Below are 23823 nucleotides of genomic sequence, written 5' to 3' on the forward strand. Positions count from 1 at the left end.
TTGCTTGGAAGTTTAGGGGTTTTTTTCGCTGTAAAGTTTTCTTCCCACGCACAACGGACGCTAATGTTTTTGTCACTTTTTATGGAATAAAACTCAAAGTAAGGTCAGTACTTCCATGCTTTAAACGCTGCATGCTCATACTCTCTCCCACAATCGATATATGATCCATTGTTGATCTGCACACAGCTGTTGTCACCAACGGCGCACTAGCTTACGCCACTGTCGTGAGACATTCTCGCAAAAAAAATCACGGTTTTAGTAACACAGTAACGCAGCGTTCCTACAGGAAAGTAACGGTAATCTAATTACCGATTTTGCAATAGTAATCCCTTACTTTACTCATTACTTGAAAAAAGTAATCAGATTGTGGTTGTGTCAAACTGAATTCAGCGAGTTTGGGACATTGGACTGTGATTTTCTATCTAATAAAATTCCTTTACATCAAAGACGTCTATTTAATATGTATAAAGAACAAACAACACTGTAGGACTTTTGTGTCTTTACCTGAAATGGCTAAAGATGCCTTTGATGGTGTTAGCTACTTAGCTAGCGAGCTAACACTGGCACCAGTAAAAGCACTGCAGTGTGTCAAAAGTGACCAACCAGTCGTTCTGTATTTAAGAGTTAAAATATACATTAGAATATAAATTTAAAGAAAGGGTGCAACAAAAACCGTATAGCAAACACATCTACTTTATTTAATTATTATAGAGGATGGTCTCTGTGTAAAGTTAAAAAAATAATTGTGGATAATGTTCTGGTGTGAGTTGCATTAAGATAGAGATATATAAAAACAGAAAGCTCAAAATTACACGTTTTTTTTTTTCTAATTTATTCCACACAACTCAAAATTCACTATTTGATGGATAACACCGGTGTAGGAAAACTAATAAAATATGAGATGATGGTGTTTTACTTTGACAACGTTACATGATATTTAAAATGTCAGTGTCAAAAATAATCTTTTGGAGGATATTAGCTGTAGTCTAGCGTATGGATGCAAAATATGTTTTTTATTGTGTGAAAAAAAAAGTGAGAGTCAGTTTGAAACAGCTTCAGTCTACTGGTTTAAAAGTGAGAGGTCACTGGGGGAATAAAAAAAAGTGTAGTCATCACTGACGTCTTTTTAAATGTGGTCAAGTTTTAATATTGGTAATTCACAACATAATAAGAACCTACATCCATGCACAGACTGAAAGACGTACATCAAATTAATGTGACAGTTTGCGTCCACCCCCCTGTATGGACTGACATCTTCATTATGACACTGATTGGATGAAGGAAGTTGCCAGTGATGTAAGGAGACATAGCACAGGAAGGCGATGTTTCGTTCAAGGCTACAAAGTGCTATTTCTTGCATCTTTTGTTGATCCAGTGTAGTGTGAGGCTCATCTGGTCTCAGTTGTGCTTGTCACTCATGTTCTGAGTGGGGCCTAAAGCTGAGGTAACCCCTGTGTCACACGCCTCTGTATGCTTTGAAGCAAGGGATAGTCAGTGAGCTATGACAAAAATTGACTGTGATGTGCAAAATATTTGTCAGTGTACACTCTGCTGTGTGTGTGTTCTCACTGTGTCGTTACTTTGTTACAGGAATATCTTTGCCATATGCTGCTAGCACTCACAAAAGCCATGACGGCACTTAAAGTTAACTACATGCCAAAGGCAAACGGTTAATGCTCTGAAGCCAAAAAGCTGATTTTTGGCAAAATGATGAATTAAGGCCACAGTCACAGTCAAATGCACATTAAAAACTGATTATAATCTGCTTATTTAGCGATTTAATTGTTAAATCACTGTACAACTCATGACCTAAACCTGATTAATGGGTGAGGAGCATGTTTCTTTTGTGCTCACACCTGCCAAAAATTCTGGCATTATTGTTGTGGATTGTGGGTTTTAAAAGGTTACAGAATCCCTGCCTCATGTGGGAGTCTGCTAAGCCAAATCTGGCTTTGTAGGAACTGTGCCTGAGCCATCAACAGCTCAGCCAGCTTGGAACAAACACTGGAGATAGTGTCTGTAAACCAGCCAGGCCACAGTGAAGCTGGGCAAAATAGGTCATGGGCTGCACGCTGGTGGATCCTCAGGAGAATAGAAGCACGGTTGTGTTTTGATGAGCCTGGCTCCCCTGGTGAAACTCTACCTAAATTTACTCTTAATGGGTCCAGGGGATGAAAATGCCGAATGCTCGAAATTTCAGGCGTGTAAACAGCTGCTGATAGAAATTTTGGCCATATTGGAGGAGTGGATGAGAGCCTTTCTGGTTTGGGGACACTCTCTGTAACCAATCTGCCTTTCTGAGCTGTAGTAAGCCGTGCTAAGCCAGTTTGAAAGTTGCTGCCGGTCTGCTGTATGCCTGGAGCATCGGGTGATGTGTGTGTGAGTGTGTATCTGTGTGTTGTAATGCCCGGAGGAGGTTTTTGGGCTGTAGATAGGCCACATACAATGCTCCCATTTGAGAGTGAGAAAGACAGAGAGGGAGAGATGAAGGGAAACAGAGACAGAGAGAGGAAGTGAGTATTTTTGGGTCATGTGGGTTGCCCTATTTAGCGGTTTTTGGTGACATGTCAAAGGCACCCACACAAATACACAACACAGAGTCGCATACCAACAATCCATTTTGCTGAGTATTATCAAAACGGCCCGTTTGCTTAAGCAGCTTTTCAAAATTACCTGCCATCAATAAATCATACTGTTGATTCATTCTGCAGGAGCAGCACCTGACACGTGTTCAAAGGCGCTTCAATAATTTAACTCCTTACAGACATCCAGTGTCGGCACTGGATGTATTTACCTGTATGTCTTTCTAGTGTTCGTCAGGTTTCATTGGCTGCTGCTGCGATCCACACACACTCTGAATGTGACCTCGTCACCTCGACGACATCATCTCCCAGACGTCCCAACACCTCCTGCCGTGTGTGCTTTCTAGGATTCAGTGCAATCTAGAAAAGTATTAATGGGCTCATCAAGTAAAATTGAACATTAAAAGCTGTTTTAAAATAAAAAGTTAATTTTGTTACTTTTAAAAGTGAGTTGACAATGTATTTTATGATCTTAACTTAGATATAAATTGATTATGAACAAACATTTTTCTCTTCACTTAGAAAGACTCAAGTATGAAATTAGCACAACCTGTACGTCTGCTGAGTACTTCCTTAAACTGTCAGTGAATAAAATGGTTCTGTAGTCGCTGCAGCTTCAGTTTGAAATGTTTTCACTGCTTTTTTTTCTTAAATTTCACATTTTGGTTAAAATTAGTCAAACAAAGCAGCGACAACAAGACAACATTAATATCATCTATATACACCTTAAAATTTTTGTAGTTTCCTTAAACAGTCAAGACGTGTGCAGTCGTTTGTGGATTTTTTTTTACACATCAAAAACATTGTCTGATAAGCACTGTAGTTCTGTTCACACACAGTTCTGTTCTGCACAGCAGGTGCAGTAAGTGAACATCCTGAAGATGAAGAAATTAAAGAATTGCCTAATTTAAGAGAGGGACACGTAGCCCACTTGCTGATTTTCTGCTGAAATTGAAATCCATATTAAGTGTGCCACAAATGTGTACAGGTGTAGAGTTAGTGGAGGAACTGCACTTTACTTCTTCAACTACTTTAACAGATTTTACACCCACACTTACAGAGGCATCACTGTGATGTTGATGATTTGCTGTTCTCAAATCATCAACATCAAATGGTGACAAACTGATGTCAGTGCAACCAAATTACATTAGCTCCACGGAGTAACAGCCCTCTTTCCCCTCTTGCAAAAGAAGAGAGTATTTCAAAGAGCATCTTGGAGCGGTGGAGCAGAGATGTTTCCAATATGTACCTATTTTAAAGTTGTTACAGGTTCTGAAGAAAAAAAAGCAGAAAGATGTGAAGCTAGCAGCGGGTCTGAAACTCGATACTGTGTATATGCTATAGATGCTGTTTATTCTATAAATGCAGATAACCGTGGGGTCCAGTCTAATTGGAGGTTGTGTGGACAGGATTTCAGGTGCACCTCTGCAGGTTTCGCAGTTTGAGAGTTTCAAGTAAGTGAAGTCCGTCCTACGAGGCTTTTGTGCATGTTCAGATAGTTCAGAGAGGAAAAGTTTCATTGTTAGAAAAAAACTGACTGAAAAAACATTTTGAAGGTTTTGTAGCTTTCGAATTTGTACCTGCCTGAATGCCTTAGTCAAATATAAATATTTCATACTTAACTAAATTAATTAATTTAAAAGTTTTACACTGGTTGAATTCCTTGCAAACAATTTCACCAAACTTTGCTTTTATGTCCATCAAAATTGGTCCATCTAAAAAAGAAGAACTCATGTTTTTGTAGACGAAGCACTCTGAAGCCAAAAAAGCCCTTTTTTTAAACATGTGCTCAGTATGCCAACAGCCCGAAGCTTTACTGTTGCTGCTTAATATGTTTTTATTCTTTTATGAACATGTTTTATGTTTTTCTCTTTGAGATCTAAATAAATAATTTCGATAGCTTAAATTAGAATAACTTGATCCCTTTATATCACTAAAAAACTCAATCAAATCAAGTTCTTTACTCTTAATTATGGCTTTAGAGCGGGGGGGGGGGGACGACTCCAGGTCTCGAGGGCCGGTGTCCTGCAGGCTTTAGTTGTGTCCTTGATCCAACACTGTCGTGGTTCTGCGTCATTTTGACACAACTTTTTCTGTTTTGGTGTTTTTCTAATTTGTTTGGGGTTTTGAGTTGCGCTGGTTTGATTTTGTATTAAGGGTTATTCTTGGTTTTCTTCTCTTTATGTTATTTGTTGTTCTGTCCTCTAGTTTAAATCACTGTCTTCTCTGTTTTATGTGTTTTATTCTTCCTGTTTATCTCTGTGTCAAGTTTGCGTTTTTGAGATTTGTTTCTTATTTCCTGTTTTATTTTGATAATCCCAGTCCTTTGTCAGTGTATTCAGTTTTACCTGCCCCTGACTCGTTAGCCCTAATCTCTCCCAGCTGCGTCTCCCTCCTGTTTCCTATTCCCTGATTACTCCCCTGTGTATATAAGCCCTGCGTTTGCCGTTGCTCTCTGTTGTGTTGTACTGTTGCCATGCTGTGTGCTTGTCGTGTTTTAGTTTCTCTGTGCTGAGTTTTGTTTTTGTGAGCGGTATTGTTGAGGAGATTTTTCCAGCGTTAAAGCTGCGTTTTGAGTTCCAGTCCTGTGTTTGTGAGTCCTGCATTTTGGGTCCCTTTTCCCTGCCTGCCTGCCTGCCACACAGCCATGACAGGTAGTGATGGGCAGATGAAGCCCCATGAAGCACTGGAGCTTTTCATCCAATTGGTTCACCCCAACGCGAAGCTTCATGAAGCTTCATTTGCTCTAGCAGGACACCTACTGGACGTAAAAATAATTAGCTGGCATGAATTTGAAGAGTGTGGCATTTTGCACACAGCCTGTAAATGTCAACAACAAAAGGAGTGTGTAAAACATGTATATTGTAGTGATGGCAGTATACTGTGTATATTTATGCTGGCAGTATGGAAAATGATTATTTGCGGCAAAGTTCGAACCGCTTCATGAACCAGTCACGTGGTACAGCCGGGCAGCGAGGCTTCGGACGTCATCATTTTCAGCTCGTCCCATAAATGAAGCAAGCCTCGATACGCGCTTCGCGGAAACGCCCCCTCCATTACTCGACACACGCTCCGAAGCCTCGATACAGAACGTCCCATCACTAATGACAGGCACAGCTGATTCAAATGGCTAAATGACCTCCTCAACATGTCTTGCAGTTCTCCAGAAGCCTGGTAATGCACTAATCATTTGATTCAGGTGTGTTGACCCAGGTCACAAGTCATCGATCCATAGGCGTTGGGCTAGAGTTACATTTTAGCAAGAAAGAAGTACAGTTTGAGAAAGTAGAATCTCAGACCTTTCATTAAAAATCTTTTACCTGCATTTTGGCACAATATTGGAATTTTAAGATGGGATTTGATGGTTAAATAGCTGGGTGCCATACTGTGTAACACTTTAAGAGTAAGCAAAAGAACTGTAAACTCAATATGAACAGGGAGACAATGTAAACGTGCTAAAACCAGAGTGACGTGATCATATTTTCTAATAGCTGTTAAAAGATGACTAGCAGCATTCTGAAGTAACTGCAAGTGATGGACAGATGAGTGTTCAAAACCCAATTACATAGATTGCAGTTGTCCAGAGGTGATGAAGGTATGAATACACTTTCCGAGGTTTCTTGGCTCCTTCTTGCGAACGTGACGCTTCAGCTCCTTCCATGGGCTACCTGGTGATATGTTTTGGGTGTCTAAACTGCTGAAACCCATCAACGACCCATCAATTACAGTGTTGTTACTGCAGGAAGGTTCAAGGTCTTGTCCCTGACATCCTTTGATAGCTTCTTGGTCCTGCCCATCCATGATGGTGGAGAGGTTGGAATGTAATAGACTGATTCTGTGGTCAGGTGTGTCTGCAATTGAGTCATTGATTAAACTCCAGCACTCTTTCAGCATACTTGGATAGGTATTATATCTACAAGCCCAACTATAAACTGAAACTCATTCCAGAGAGACGAGAATAGAAACATGATTAATAAATCTATGATTATGGATCTGCATGTTATTTCATAGTGGCTCCTTCCCCTGAAAGAGCCACTATGAAACTCATGGTTATCACTAAAAGAGCTTTTTTTTTTTTTTCTGCCATTGGGCTCCAAGGCTGAACTTTCTCAGTATTTTGCCTCCCCTAAAATGCTGGAGTAGCTCATTTCACCATTTAGCTCTTCTGCTTTTGTTGCATTTGTGTTAATCAGCGGTGCCAGCTGCTGTAGTGTTTGGCTGGAATGAAAACCAGCAGTCTCTCAGGCCTCGATGGGACATGTATGAAAAGCATTGATGTGCAGTATTCAAGAAGCTGACATCAGGATGCTTTTGGGTAAAAAGAGAGTTTGGAAGAATCCAGCAGCAGTAATTGCATTCCTTTACTATTGCACCACCTTTCATGACTTTGGCTAATCTGTTCTCGATGGAATATTGAACAGTTACAGATAAATGTCAGCCATCTGTGTAAGTGTAGAGCTCCCTATTTGAAACCATTCAGTGAATTCTGCCTCAGTATGAATGTCTCGGCCTGCATAGCAGCTTGCCAAGACGGATCAAAAGTATTTGCTTTTGTCTTTAGACAGAGCAAAAGTTGTATGAGTGTAGAGGTACCTTCAGTTTGTCATTGTGTGACATGTGTAAACCTTTGGTTTTTGCAGCCACCTTGTCAAATGTTAGTGTTACATTTTGCTGAATGGCTCACAATGAGATGTCTGTCACGACTGTTGAGTGAGAAACTGCCAGCTACCTCAGATAGCCCAAATTACTCACATTTCCCACCGTAGTGCTCATGTAACTTAACAACTATGAGTAACGGGTTAATATAGTAATAATATATCTAAACAATAATAAAGTTTAAACCTGATGCAAACATCATGACTACACAAGTATAAATGAGCAATAACATTCGCTCCATGAGGACGGGCAACGACTGTAGTGGAGTCACTGCAGAGGTCCTCTGATCATCGCACAGCATGCTTCCAACCTCCTTATGGAGGCAAGCTGTGCTAGCAGCATTATTCTCCTGACCCATGGGGTTGTTTTGACCACATAGGTCAAAGGTAATAAAGGCGAACTTTTCTACTGTAAAAATCCTGTGATTACAATTGGATTGCACTGAATAAGAAACACAATGTATTGTAGTACAAATGATACTGAAGTACTAAAGATTTGTTTGAAGAGATAAACATCTTTGTGTTGATGGAACTAAAGGACATTGGACATTGAAGGATAGTCCTCCCCGAGCATGTGGTCACACTTGGGGATGATCACATATTACAGAGTACTATTAGCCACCATGACACTTTAGCATTTGATGTGTTTATATTTGTTGTTAAAGTTGTTGACAAAAACTCTCTTTTCTCCAGTGCAGAGATTAAAGATTACTTCCCGTCATGACTCCTGATGCTGTACGTTGGCTCTTCACAAAACTATAACTAAAGGAAACAACATGGTTAAGTTGCGAAGCACAACTCGAGAACATTCCTGGTTTGGTTTTGGATGATTAACCTTACATGTTCCTCGCTCTCCCTTTGGTTTCCTTTCTTCCTTACTACAGTCAACTGTCCAATAAAGCCAAAGCACACACCCACAAAGTAATAATAATAACTTGGTGGAAGAACACTTGAGGTCATTGTTTGAAATGGTCAACAAGCAGCACTGGTTTCTTCAAATACTTGCTTTGTTGACTTGCCAAGCCACCCCAACCTCCACGGCCCGCACTGACTTTGTAGCTTCGTGCTGTTTCCTGTCTTGCTGCAAATAGATAAAACTCATTGTTGCTAGGGTTTTGTTACTTCAGGATAAACTGGTTATTTTGCTGCATACTTACTGAAACAACTGGCACTGTAGTTTTTCAAATGAAGGGAGTCTCAATGCACAAACGAGAGCTGTAGAGAAATAAAGTGTGAACATTTTTAATTAGGCCTTCTTCAGCCAGTTTTCTTTGACCATCTGTTTGTCTTTTTATCTCAATTTTATTTTAATGGACTCAGAGAAGAATGGAGTCATAGTAAGCTCACAGTGTTCTCCAGACTTATCTGTTTTTATATACGCACCATGGTCCTAACCCTGTATATCCCAGTAGAATATTCCAGATTCCTGAATGTCGTGAAACATTCCAAACACCTAAATATAGCCAAAAACTGCTGTAAAATGTCAACAGGTTAGTTAAATGTAAAGATCACAAGTAGCTCTTTTAAACCTTTTATGACCATTTAAAAATAGTATATTTTTCTACATTTCCTCATCTATTTCTCATTCCCTTTTTCTCATACTCCACTTCTTGGTCTGCCTTCTTCACCACTGCTCTCATAACTCATCTCTACCTCAAGCCTCATCTCCTGAATTGAAGTTAGGATCTAACGCACAACAACCTGCATAACGATCCTTATTTAATCATGATATTGTCCCAAATACTGATTTTTATCAGATCAGGCATGCGACCCTCTTGCCTTCGGAGAGCTTTGTCAGCCTCTTCCAGAGTAAATAGTCACTCGGCCACTACGAGGAAACAGCGATCTGACAGAATGCACTCACTAGACAAAAGGAGTCGCGCAATCTGCAAATGTGCTTTGCATTGTCGTATTTCAATCGTTATTTGCTTGGACCTGAAGTTTTGATGCCTATTATGTATTTTTTTTTCGGGGGGCTCCAGGGAGAATTCCTCTCTTCTGGTCAATAGGATAATATCAATATGACTCTGAAAGCCCACAGCCTACAAATATGTCCATTACAATAACATCATCTGCCAGCACAGCCACTACAAAGCACATTCACGGTGACACATGCTGAAGACTAGCCCTCCATGTCCCCTGCTGCATGTTGTGCACAAACAAGTCATGTCAGTTTTCCGGTCACAGGCTTTTCCCATTGCCAAACATTTGAATGAATGTTGATCCATAAATATTTAATTGGTCCCCCATCCCCTGTGGGAGCAGCAACTAAACCCTCGATATCTGACTAACGAGATAAGAGGAGACTCAAACTCAGTATGTAGAGGGGAAAAGACAAAAAGGAAATGTCAGCAATAAAAACGGGAATATTTGAGTGCATGTGGCATCACAAAAAGTGGAGTATGTGTTCTTCTAAATGAATGGATGCATCAAAGCACAGCATAACAACAACGTTCCACTGATGTTCACGGCAGGAATGGAATAAGCATGGAGGGAGGGTAACAGCACAAACTAGGAAGGAGGACACATGCAAAACAATTAGGCATTCACTTTTAAAAGAAATGTGTAGACTGTGTGTTGCACAGAGGGGGAGGTCATGGAGGAATGTACGGTGTTAAGTATGATTGATGGGCTGGGAATGTGCAAGAGAAAAGGAATCCGCGAGGTGGATTTGCAGCAGACAGCTCATATTCAGAGAAAATTATGAAGAAAAAGTGATTCAAGGTAATTACAAGAAAAAGATTATACAGCAGTGATGTCTGTCTGGTCTTGTCTGATAGAAGCCAACTTGGTGTGTGACTCAACTTGATGACTTAATGATGTTCTCTGCATTAGCTGTGGGCTGGCCTGTCCAGGGGGCATTGACATTTTCTGATGAACTCATCATTCACAGACTTATAAATACAGCTTTAAAGACAGTGAGTCATATATCATATGTACATATAGACTCAACTGAGCAAGTTCTGCAAAAGTGTATCCATTATCTTTCTAGCTTGTCCTAGCTGCAGCTTGGCAGAAAGAAGGTATACCCAAGACAGGTCATCAGTGAGCCACAGTGCTGCTACGTTCAGTGAGACCGCCTGAGGCATGTACTACAAAGCATGATATTGTCTTATCCAGTTAAGTTCTGGCTTTTCTGTAATACAAAGGTGGCTCACTTCTTACTGGGCTAAATTGCCATGGTAACCGATGCTGTAGACCTAACGTTCTCCGAAGCAGGTAAAGATCCAGATTAGTGGTACACAAGTATGAAGTCATCACCTACCGACCAATCAGTACTCCAGAATATATCATCACCACCTCGGTAAGATTTCTCAGAACTCTGCAGGGAGAGTAGAAATGTCTAAAATATTTTTCTTTCCCCGATGAGCATCGATAATAATTATAGATTTTTTTTTCTGTTGCCAGGAAACAATTTTACAACAGTTTTGCTGTTCTACAAGTGTAAATTGTTTTGTAACGCCTGTGATGTCACTTTTTTTAACAAAAAAGAGACATCACAGGCGTTACAAAACTTGTAGTCAAGTTGACATCCGTGGGACCTCCGTTTATGGGCTATTTATAGTCCAAATGTGGTCATTGTGGACGTCTTTTCAATGTTAGACTTTGACCCATTGCCGTTTTTATAATGCTTCTACATGTATAGGCTCTGTAGTCCCAGAAACAGTTATGTGTGAAGGAATGCAGAGTGAACATGTCCAAGATGGTGAGGCCTCTTGAGCTTAAACAGAGCTGAGCAGCTGCAGTGTGGATTTCGAGCAGAAATTCCCCGAGGTGTCGCGGATAAATACAACAAAATAAAACCAGTACTGCTACCAAAAAAAAAAGATTCATTCATAACACATGGGAAAAGGCCCAGGGAAACCGAGTTAACGATAAAAACAATAAAAAAAATAAAAAAAACCTGAAAAGCATAAATTATAAAAGCATAAAATCCGAGCCTCAGCTCTCGTGGCCCGGTACTAAATGACTCACCTACTGGTACCGGTCGAGGGGTTAGGGACCGCTCTTCTTAAGGACATATTGATGGTTGGGAGGAAGTAATTACTGAAGTTAACTCAGAAAGATCAGTTAGAGACAGTGATTGGCTACTGTTTGGTACAAATTGGTCTTAGCCTTAAGCCTTGAAAATTCCAAAGTTGTGTGAGTTATAAAAAATAAAAAAGCTTCAGTGACCTGATTATGAAAGGGAAAGTATCCATAAAGATCAAAGCTGTTCTTTTGTACCCTGTAAGCATGTTCTTTGGTGCCATTTGTTGATCTTTATTGCCAGCAACAAATGACCAAAAGCTAATATGCTGTGTGTGGCCGATGGTCTGGCAGGTTGGTGTAAATGCACCATTAACATGGCCTTCCAATCAGTCCTTATGAATGCTGTCTGAATCATTATCGCTAAACTGTCAAGCAGTTTTTTCAGATCTGCCATAGTTGGTTTCAATTACTTCGTGAAACCTACACTACTTAAATAAGGATGGCGAAAAACTGTGGTCATCATTATAAGCAAACATTAAGACTTCCTGGCTGATGTTGCGCTTATATTTCTTAGAGCTGATTAAACTTATATTTTGAAACCTGCTATAATAAGTAGACTAAGAAAAGCGCTGCTTCCTGTGCAACTGTGGGAAATTAAAAGTAAAAGATGTAAGCCCCACTCTCTTAAAATGTTATAAAGAGACAAATGCAGTTGTTGTAGTAAACACTGTCTCATGACAGCATCATAGATTAGTCTGAAGTGATTGAACACATGTCCAATGCTCATTTTCAGACCAACACTGTCATTCAAAGAGATGCAGGTAAGCACTTCATGATCAAGGGTAAGACAGAATTGGGCAAATACGTAAAGAAAAATAAATTGTTAGCAATGAAGCAGCTAAGAGTTGCTGTACTAGACTGTGAGGCAAAAAGAAGAGGAAGAATAGAGATGCGAAGGGAACCGAGTAAGAGATTAACTGTGTTCTGACCTCTAGCAATGGCATCAGTGAGCTGTCTGTGTGATTAGAGCTGCTGCACACTGACTGTAGCACCAAGGACGCTGCAGAGATGGGCAGAACTTCTGAGAGTATTAATTAGTCTACAAACTGTATCGACCTCTATTGAGGAACAGTAAGAATTGCAAAAATGGGAATAGGAAAAAGCCTAAGAGTGCCAGTCTACCCCAGTCCGGTATGGAAGCCAGCTAAGTTGGACCAATTGCATTTGCAGGATGGGATATGCAACTATACAGTATTAAGAGGCAGAGGACCAAATGTGTTGGACAGTGGTTCATGACTCCCAGGTTAGCACTGTTTATTGCACTGCAAACTGGGAATACTGGGCTCAGATTCAAATCCAGTTAGGAAAACTGTGGGACAATAATTGCCACTGTTGGTATCTGAATTGGATCAGTCTACTTGGGACCAATTTGGCTTAAGTTCCCTGGACCACAGCCTCTTTTCAAAGGGTTTCATTTTGAAATGAAAGACAAAGAGAGCCTACAAAAATATATTTTAAAAAAAGAGTACAAAATTAAATGACTTGGAGAGGAGATAAAGTGACTACAAAGAAAAAAACTAACTGACAACAAACAGATGGATCCTTGGAACAAAGATACAGAAAATGTAAACTAACACATACAAAACAACTTCAAGGAGACACAAAACTACTAAGAGACATAAAAAGACTCCAAAGACACAGTAAGGGATCAAAAAAACCAAGTGAACAGACCAGTAAGCAACCAGAAGCAGACACGGAGCAACCTGAAAAGACACCATCGTTACAAAGGTGCTCACTAAAGTGACAAAGACACACAGATGAGCAGAAAATGATGAAAATGTCAAGGAGACCAAAAAAGTGTGTCTCCAAACAGACATGAAACAGCTGCAGAGTCAAATTATCACATTCACAAGATTATCAGACCTGACCTTTGACCTTGACATCAGGGTCAGTGACACACTGTCTGAGGTTTTTAACAGATGCACTTATGGTATCAACTTGAAAATCCTCTGTGATTTTCAGAAAACCTGACCTCTAAACATTGGGAGCATCTCCAAAAAATCCACCTCAAGTTTAAACTCAGCTTAAAAATCTTACATTGCCTCGTCCTGGTGCTATCATTTTCACAAAGTATGGTGTCAACACCACCCACTCACGGGCTGATGGGGGGATAATACCTAAAGCAACCAAACAACAGAGAAAAACTACAAACAGATATGAAGCAACTACAAAGACAGAAAGCTACAGTTACACATGCATGAACACAGACACAAAACGAACTGGATTCAAAACAAACAAAGAGCCACAGAACAATTACAAAGGATATCTATTCATTTTCATATATTGCTAATTTGAGTCTATCTCATATTTTGTACTTAACAAACATGATTTATTGTTGCTTCTAAACCTACCTCTAAATCATGACTTGACAACAGTCATTCGTTCATGTGGGGCATTTAGCTAACCTGCCATTTTTGCCTTTAACTTCTTCCAAGTCCAAGTTTCACCAGACACAGTGTGATAAATACTGTTTCTCTCTGACAGCTTTCATATTGTCCAGATAAAATCTTTGCTACAAAGTCATTCATTGAAGATTGATGATATAAGTTTTCAAAAGCGCCTGAAAGAAAGTTGAAAGCTTTTCACAGGCCATAATTAAAATGAATGTTGCCTCCAGAGTGACTGGCTGCTTAACTTGTTTGTTGTAAATTTATGGTGAGAGCCAGAATATGAAGTGCCAAAAGTGCAGAAGGAAGGAAATGATAAATAAGAGATATGTACCGACAGGAGAAACAGGTGACAGGAAAAGAGTAGAAGGCAGAGAATGAGAAAATTAGTCTGAAGTGTAACTAAGCAAGTGCTTGGCAGCTCCTTGTTCTCTGAAGATCTTCACTAGAGGAGCTCGTTCCTCCTCCTGTTTTCTCTTTGTTCAACTTTATGTCAGCTTCTTTTCTTCACTGTCTTTTAATTCCTAGACAGACTATATGACATCCTCTTCCTCTCGTATTGCATAGTATCAGCAGAGATAGTGTTTTCCTTCCAAATTCTTTCTGTTTGTACAGCCAGCCGAAGTCTCTGGCCTTCTGTTGTTTTGCTTTGTGTTTGTGTATTTGTAAAATGTTGAGACGTGTTTCTTGACTATTGCAGCAGCATAAACGTGAATATTCCCAGTCTTATCCTGGCGCAGATGTTCTTCCCTAGCATGCTATCTTTATTGACTGCACTATATGGTATCAGTTTGGGAAATGCTCGTTTTTTAGGCCTCACGATCCTCATGCACGATCCTCATGCACAATCCCAGATCTACAAAAATATCTTTGCAAGTGTGGTATGAACCAGTCTATGAATCGGTCTAACTGAATGCATCGTCACAGTGAAGAGTTCTAAAATACGCTTAATGAAAATGGTGGCATGAGTATCTTGGTAATATATCAGGCATACCATTATGATCACTGACAGGTGAAGTGGATAACATGGAGTATCTCTTTGTCGTGGCGTTAGTGGGATATACGAGGCTGCAAGTTAACATTTAATCCTCAAAATTGATGTGTTAGAAACATTTTGATGGATAGACGTTCCATTCAGAGCATCTCCAAAACTGCAGGGGTGTGTGGTGTTCTCCAGTCTGCAGTGGACAGTGTCCATCAAAATTGGTCCAAGAAAAGAACAGTGGTGAGTCAGCAACAGGGTCATGAGTAGCCTTACCCACAGTGAAATCTGGCCAAATGTGTGGTCCAGTCCAAAAGATAAGGTACCGGGAACAGGTAAACACACACAGGGGGCAGAAGTCTATTGAAGCTGTCATAGGGCGAGAGGCGGGACACAACCTGGACAGATCACCAGCCTGTCACAGGGAGACAGACAACCATGCATACCTACTGACCTAACCCCACTAACTATATGTACCCAGAGACACAGAGCTTCTTCCTCTGAGGCTACAGTGCTAAACACTGCGCCACGAAACTCTCACTCCATATTTTAAAAAGTAGGAAAGGTATGATTACCAGGTTTGATACTTTTTGTCCTTGACAGCTTAAACCACAATAAACAGCACAAGCAGGCTCTTGTAACCTTGACTTTCCTGTGAGTCCAGGCAGCTATTCACTCTTTTTTTTTTTTTTTTTTTTTTAAGGTGTCCCGTTTGGATCTTTAGCCATCAGAATTGTTGTCTTGAGGCCAAGAAAGATGGCAAGCGGATTTATTTTACCAAGTGGATCATCATGACCTTGCCATATTGGTCCATTTGATTGACCTTTATTATAATTATGAATTTATTTTATTTTCAGTTCCTACAAATGGGCCAGACATGAACTGGGGGATAGGACAGGGAGAAAGAATGAAAGAAAGAGAGGGAGAGAAAGAAAACCAAAGGGGAGAAGAGATGGTGAGAAGGGGGGGAAGAAAGAAAAAGAAAAAGAAAAACAAACAAAACACCTGGATCACCTGTATGGAGAAAAAGAACAGAAGAGAAAGCAAACAACAAAGAGCAACATAATAAAAAAACCAGCACCATCACAATAAACTAGCTAGCAGTAGATACTAAATATTAAACGATATTGTGCAGCACGCAAGATAGACAGTGCACAATGTGCTTTGAGGCAGCAACCAAGAAAGGTGTAGTCCGCGTCTGTGAACACCCGTGTGTACACCTGTGTGCATACCTTTGTGGATCAGCACGCTTGTATTCCAAAGGTTTCTCCATGTAACGATCTGCTAAGGAGTGTGGGGAGCCACAGCCCCATCCACCAGGGTATGAAGCAGGTATGGAGGAGATCCAGGCCCCAGATATCCAGAGGCCCCAGAGTACAAGGACCCGAGGAGGACCACCAAAGGGGGGGGGAACCGTGCCACCCTCCTGGGAAGAGCTGAGTAGAGCCCCAAAGGAGAGGTCACCCCACAGCTACGGAGCAGAGGCCAGAGGGGGTTGCAGTGGCGTGCCCGCGGGCTCTGCCGGCAGCCAGCTGTGCCAGAGAGGACCGAGCTTCAGGCCCAGAGGCCAGAGGTCTGAGGGCATCCCACCCCCTGGAAGGAGCCCACCCGGGCCACAGGCGCCCGGCCCCGCCAATCGGCCACCAGGAGTGAGCCGGTACATACATGAGCGCCCAGCCCCAGATGACAAGGACCACCAACACACCAACGTCTGAGGGCATCAGCCACCGGCAGGGACTGTGGTGAGGGGAGATAGGCCTCCGTACTTAGGAGGGCCTGAGATGTACCCAGAGAGGTTGAGTCTAAAACCAACCTGACATATAGGGAGTGCAGAATTATTAGGCAAGTTGTATTTTTGAGGAATAATTTTATTATTGAACAACAACCATGTTCTCAATGAACCCAAAAAACTCATTAATATCAAAGCTGAATGTTTTTGGAAGTAGTTTTTAGTTTGTTTTTAGTTTTAGCTATTTTAAGGGGATATCTGTGTGTGCAGGTGACTATTACTGTGCATAATTATTAGGCAACTTAACAAAAAACAAATATATACCCATTTCAATTATTTATTTTTACCAGTGAAACCAATATAACATCTCCACATTCACAAATATACATTTCTGACATTCAAAAACAAAACAAAAACAAATCAGCGACCAATATAGCCACCCTTCTTTGCAAGGACACTCAAAAGCCTGCCATCCATGGATTCTGTCAGTGTTTTGATCTGTTCACCATCAACATTGCGTGCAGCAGCAACCACAGCCTCCCAGACACTGTTCAGAGAGGTGTACTGTTTTCCCTCCTTGTAAATCTCACATTTGATGATGGACCACAGGTTCTCAATGGGGTTCAGATCAGGTGAACAAGAAGGCCATGTCATTAGTTTTTCTTCTTTTATACCCTTTCTTGCCAGCCACGCTGTGGAGTACTTGGACGCATGTGATGGAGCATTGTCCTGCATGAAAATCACGGTTTTCTTGAAGGATGCAGACTTCTTCCTGTACCACTGCTTGAAGAAGGTGTCTTCCAGAAACTGGCAGTAGGACTGGGAGTTGAGCTTGACTCCATCCTCAACCCGAAAAGGCCCCACAAGCTCATCTTTGATGATACCAGCCCAAACCAGTACTCCACCTCCACCTTGTGCTTTTGGGCACTCCAGTGATGTTGCAGCTCTGAAATATGGCCAAACTGGTGGCAAGTGGCATCTTGGCAGCTGCACGCTTGACTTTTCTCAGTTCATGGGCAGTTATTTTGCGCCTTGGTTTTTCCACACGCTTCTTGCAACCCTGTTGACTATTTTGAATGAAACGCTTGATTGTTCGATGATCACGCTTCAGAAGCTTTGCAATTTTGAGACTGCTGCATCCCTCTGCAAGATATCTCACTATTTTTGACTTTTCTGAGCCTGTCAAGTCCTTCTTTTGACCCATTTTGCCAAAGGAAAGGACGTTGCCTAATAATTATGCACACCTGATATAGGGTGTTGATGTCATTAGACCACACCCCTTCTCATTACAGAGATGCACATCACCTAATATGCTTAATTGGTAGTAGGCTTTTGAGCCTATACAGCTTGGAGTAAGACAACATGCATGAAGAGGATAATGTGGACAAAATACTCATTTGCCTAATAATTCTGCACTCCCTGTATAGACACAGACGAACAGGCACACGCGGACACAGACGTGCATTCCCACCCCATATGCACAACCAAATACTCGGCACTCACCCAACGTGTAGACAGACACAAATAGACACTGCACAGACAGTCGCACTCCCCAAACATACTCTATATCCCAGGTCCAGGTACCCCCACCCTCAGAGGGGCAAGCCGCACCTAGACCCAGGAGATGTAACCCTTCTCTCTGGGGTGGAGGCAAGCGGACCACCTCCTTATCTGCAGTAGCAGGGAGGCCCCGCATCCCAGACCACAGTCTGATGGCTAACAGAACCGGGGTGAGTGAAGACCTCAAACCTCCCTACGCCCGCTCATATGTAGTGTTGCTGTGTGCTGTTCTAAAGTGCATTTAAAACTCAGGAGAGTATGGTACTAGCTTCCTCTCAGAGAGCAGCACGGCTCTTCCTGAAAACCCTTAGTGTCTAAATGCATTTAAAATTGAGGGTAGGGCACCAGCGCCAGAGGTGGGTTGGAGTACACCGACCATCCTCTGGATGCTGTAAAACGTGCCCACCCCCAAGGCCCTATATGTATGTGTTATGTGAGAGTGTGTGAGTAATGTGGATGTCTAGGTTGCAGAATAAAATTGAGGCACAGGCGGCCAGAAGGGGACAGAGGGGGAGTGCCTCCCCTGTACCCTGGTGACATACCTGCACCCCAAGCCCTGCGTGTGTGGGTGGGTGTGGTAGAGCGGGAATAGGGAGGCAGCTTAGGATGGGGAGGGAAGAAAGGGAGGGGCAAGCGGCCCCTCCCTGGGGCCAGCTCCCCCGCTGACCCCAGTAGGCACCCCCACACTCTGGAACCCACCAGGGCAAGGGGGCCCAGGCCCATCCGGACCGGGGCCCGCAGCAGCAGCACCGCCCAGCCCCACAGAGTCCGGGGCAGCCCACCCGACTCCACCCCAGAGAAAACTGCACCCACCCCATCATCCAATCATCTCCCAAACTACACAAGACAATAGACACCCAGGTTGAGTTCATTCTCCACCTCTCCTATATCTCTCCCCCCACCTGCAGAGTGAGCTCCTGTAGTGAGGAGACCACCTGCAAAGATATAATAACCTCCCCACCAGTTAGAGAGCCCCCTAGTAGGGCCGATGCATCAGAGGTCCCCTGCACTGGGGCTGAGCCCCCTTGCACCCACCCGCCCACTGCTCCGGCGACACAACAGCCAGGACCCAAGCCCCCAAAGCCCGGCCAGCACCCCAGACTGGGGGGCGGAGCACCCCCAGACCCCCAAGCCTCCACGCCCGTGCCGGACCCTCCCAGGGGCAGCCAGGCTACCAGGCCAGTAACCAACGTCCGCCAGCACAGACCCTCCCCCATCTCCGCTGTACGCAGCCACAAGGAAAACACCATCCAAGAGCCCCAGAGCTCCTAACCAGGTCATGGCCACATCCCCCAGGTTAGTCCCTCTAGGGAAACGTCCGTAGGGACTCCCCAGACGCCCTAAGGCCATCCCTACCCCCATATCAACCACAATAGCGAAGGCAGGACCAAACCATGACCCCCCCACCCCCACTAGGTGATGAAGCCGATCAAAGGAGCCCAAAGGGATTGATCAAATGTGATGGCAGATGTTTTATCAAGACTAATGTGATCTATTAGATGGTTTCTATATTGGTTAGAATTAAGATTATTTTTATTTTTCCAGTTAATGAGGACCATTTTCTTGGCAATGCATAGGGCCGTAAAAACAACGTGGGCTGTGTTTATTTCTGCAGTGACCTCATCCAAGTTAACCAGCAAGCATACTAAAGGGGAGGCTGGAATGTTACATTTCAGACACTTTGATAAGTCTTCACATATCTCACACCAAAATTTCTGAACTGGTGGACAGAACCAAAGAGCGTTGATGTAATTGTCCGGTGTATTTGCTGTGCAGTGTGAGCAGTTGTTGGAAGGCGTATAGCCCATCTTGAACATCCTATGACCAGTATAGTGCACTCTATGTAATATTTTGTATTGTATTAATTGCAAACTGGGATTTCTGATCCATTGAAAGGTTTTTAAGCATATCTGAGACCAAAGGATTGGGTCTAAGTTGATTGATAAATCTGCTTCCCATTTTGCAATAGGAAGGGATATTGATTCATCTATTTTAGAAAGTGTTCTGTATATTTTAGACAATAATTTGGGGGGTTTTAGACTAAAAAATTGTACCACACTTGGTGGTGTTTGTAATTCAGCTTCACTGGGATTAAATTTCTTTTTTACTATGGATTTAATTTGTTGATATTCCAAAAATCGTTTCTTGTTGATCCCATATTGTGTAACTAGTCTGTCAAACGAAATAAAGTCTGTTCCTTCCCACATATGTTCCAAGTATTTAATTCCTTTGCAACTCCAATCTGGAAAGTTTATCATAATATTGTTTTGTAATATGTCCGGATTGTTCCAGATAGGTGTGCGTTTGCATGGGATTAATGAAGACTCTGTCATTTTTAGAAACTCCCACCATGCTGTCAGAGAAGAGCTAATATTGATGCTTTTAAAGCATTCATGTCGTTTGATGTTTGAGCTGATAAATGGTAGGTCTGAAATTTCTAGGTTATTACATAGTGCCTGTTCTACATCTATCCAAAGTTCATCTAAGAGGGTGTGTTTAAACCATCTAGAGATGAACTGAAGCCTGTTGGCTAAAAAATAGTGATTAAAGTTAGACAGATCTAATCCTCCTTTATCCTTGGTCCTTTGTAGTGTTTTTAAGCTGATACGTGGGGGTTTATCTTTCCAAAGGAATTTAGAAAGATACGAGTCTAGAGATCTGAACCAATCTTGTGATGGCTTATTTGGGATCATTGAAAATAAATAGTTTATTTTTGGCAAGACCATCATTTTTATAGCGGCGACCCTTCCCATGAGTGATATGGGTAAAGATTTCCATCTAGCCAGGTCGCCTTGTCTTTAAAAGTGGGATGTGGTTTAATTTAGTTAATTCTGAAAGTTTAGAAGAGATATTAATACCTAAGTATTTTATATTTCCACATTGCAGTGGGGAAGGAGAAGAATTATGGAAGGAGCAATTAATCGGAAGAACTGTTGATTTCGACCAGTTAATTGAATAATCTGAGACACTTGAGAAGGAATTTATCAATGCAACTATCCACTCTTACTACACTGTACAACGTCACCTCAACAATAGCAAATTTAACTAGTTTTTAGTTGTTGAATTTCATGCAGATTGTACATGATTTAATTTTGTTCACCATAGAAACATAAAAAAGTGAAATTGGGTGGTTATTGCATACATAAATGAAAAAAAAAATAATTGTGTATGGAAAACTCTCATAAACTGATATAGCTGCTAATGCAACACTTTCAGAGGTAAGCGTGGCAGCTCTTCTGGTTAACCTCATCTTGGTCTGTAGTTTAAGTTTAGCTCATGTTTTTGTCAAGCAACTGTTACTAAGGCTGAGGGAGGTGTTATTGAAAAACACACTCTGCAGCAACAGCTGGATGGGCAACTCATGGACCCCCAACATCTGGTCATTGAACTGATTATGCAAAACTGTTCCTGTTGTGCGACTGTGACGACATCATCTTCAACAAAGAGAATGCTTAGTTATCATATGTCGTTTTTGTAACTCGAGAAAAGGACAAAACATGACAGTATGTGAATACGGATGTGATAAATTCTAAATTATAATAAAATCTGTTCATGATATTAAAAGAGCCTGAAGAGGTGGAGCAATAACGGTGAAACCACATTCATTCAGATGCCTCCCAGCACTTCCAGAGATGAGTCTTATATCTAAAGGTGACCATGCTTTTGTTATCAGTGTCAGTGATCTGACTATGGAGGCAGTTCTAACATAATCAGGTTTTTTTCTGTCAGTATTTTTATTTTCCTTTTAACTTTTGTGAATTATCACTTATTGTGCTAACAATTTGTGTATTGCATATTTAAAAAAATCTCTTCTTGTATCACTGATGCGGTGTCTGACAGTTATTCATCAGTTAGATTGGACCACATGGGCCAGCCTTCGGTCTCCATGTGCATCTATGAGCTTTGGCTGATGATCCTGTTCCTTCTTGGACCACTTCTGACAGATACACAAGTTGGCCCTTCTCACACTTCACCCATTTTTCCTGCTTCCAACACATCAACCTCCAGGACAAAATGTTGACTAATAAATTATTAGCTTAAAAAAAAAATATATATATATATATATATATACCATGTGGATTCTTTACAAATCCTACCATGTGAATTCATGGATTTTTTTTTCACATTCTGTTTTTCACAGTTGAAGTGTACCTCTGGTGCAAATTACTGACCTCTGTCATCATTTTAGGTGGGGGGGACTTGCACAATCGGTGGCTGACTAAATACTTTTTGCCCAACTGTATGTGGAGTTTGAGGACAAATCAGGCAACCGTTTCTACAAAGTAAATTTGGTGAGCTTTCTTGGGAAGAAGACTCTACTATTACCTGGAAGTTTATTTGCAGTCTAATACAACAGTAATGAAATAAAGTTATTTTCCTTTATGAAAGTTTGGTATTTCTGTTCTGCTGCCGATTTCATTTCTATCAGTAACATCAAATTTAAAATAAAAATACCAGTTAACAACAGTGAGTCAATAACCAATGAGGGGGATCTATTGTGCTCATTTCTAGCTTCACATCTTTGTGCTTGGACTCAAATAAGTAGCTTTGCAAGGTTTCCATTGTATACTGGGCCTTGTTGTAACCCTTTCATCCAACAAGCCATGTACACGAAGCCTATGCACAGTTTTGCAGACTGTTGTGCGCATGTTGTAGCTCAGGGGTGTCAAACTCAAATACACAGTGGGCCAAAATTCAAAACTGGAAGATAGTCGCGGGCTAACGTTAATAGTATTTGAAATATATTTATTCCTCCAGATATAAGAATAAATCTTTTCTTATGGACTCAAACACATTTTGCTGAAAAACTGAATATGGAACAAGCAAAGCTTAATACTAAACAATATATATATTAGCTGTATAATACCAGTAGGCCAGCTCTAACAGTAATTTGGTATGGCTTCGCGGGCCAAATGGAATCAGGCTACGGGCCAAAATTGGCCCGCAGGCCAGAGTTTGACACCTATGTTGTAGCTGGTTACTGTCACTAGGGTAAAGTGTTAGAAACATGTGGAACAACTGGACGGTGGGCTGCTTGTCCTTGTGCGGTTATTGGTCCTGGGCCCACAACGGAGAACACTGAAGTCATAAGAAAGAACAAAGTGAAACTGATTTTAAATCGATAAAGGCTGTACACTGTAACCTTTGTGTGTGTTCATCTTGATCTTTGATGAGCGTTTTTGCATTTCTTACCCTTCACTGTGAACTTCACAGTTACTCACTTTCCTGTTCAGGCCAACTTTTCCACCATTAATTATTCTTATGATAATAATAATAATACATTTTATTTATAGGCACCTTTAAAATTCAATACAGCCGTATACACAGTATGCAGTGTACCGAAATGCTAACCCTGTGCTGTTTCACCCCAAGCCCACCATGGTGCATTTCTAGATATATAAAGACCCTCAAGGTCACCTTAGATTAGTAAGGTTCCATTTTCCAAATATCTCACTAACAGACTGAAGAGTGCAGTTTGAAGCCTGATCTTTGTGACTTACAGAGATTCCTTATGCAAATATATAAAGTACATACTATACTGTCAAAAGGTTTTTGCTCATCTGTCTTCATACATGTATGAACTCGAGTGATATTCCATTATTAATCCATAGGGTTTAATGTGATGCCGACCTTGCCTTTGCAGCTATAACAGCTTTAACTCTTCGGGGAAGGCTTTCCAAGAGGTTTAGGAGTGTGTTTATGGGAATTTTTGACCACGCTTGGCACAATGCAGTCAGACAAATACAGTTCTTTTGGCAACAGCAAAAGACTCGTCCATCAGATTGACAGATGGTGAAGCACGAATCATCACTCAAGAGATACATGTTTCCACTGCTCTAGAGTCCGGTGGCGATGAGCTTTACACCACTGCAGCTGACACTTGGTGATGTAAGGC

The 23823-nt window shown here is 41.5% G+C and overlaps 1 long non-coding RNA gene across 1 annotated transcript in view; it reads left to right on the forward strand.

The window, feature by feature from the left end:
- The first annotated feature begins 13939 nt into the window (after positions 1–13939).
- Positions 13940–23823, forward strand: part of LOC145430852 (uncharacterized) — a 407956-nt gene continuing 398072 nt past the window's right edge. The window contains exon 1 of the long non-coding RNA XR_013911170.1: positions 13940–16211. This is a non-coding gene — a long non-coding RNA (uncharacterized LOC145430852). The remainder of the gene's footprint in view (positions 16212–23823) is intronic.

The sequence above is a fragment of the Astatotilapia calliptera genome, chromosome 2 (assembly GCF_964374335.1).
Source record: "Astatotilapia calliptera chromosome 2, fAstCal68.1, whole genome shotgun sequence".
NCBI classification, from domain to species: Eukaryota; Metazoa; Chordata; class Actinopteri; order Cichliformes; family Cichlidae; genus Astatotilapia; species Astatotilapia calliptera.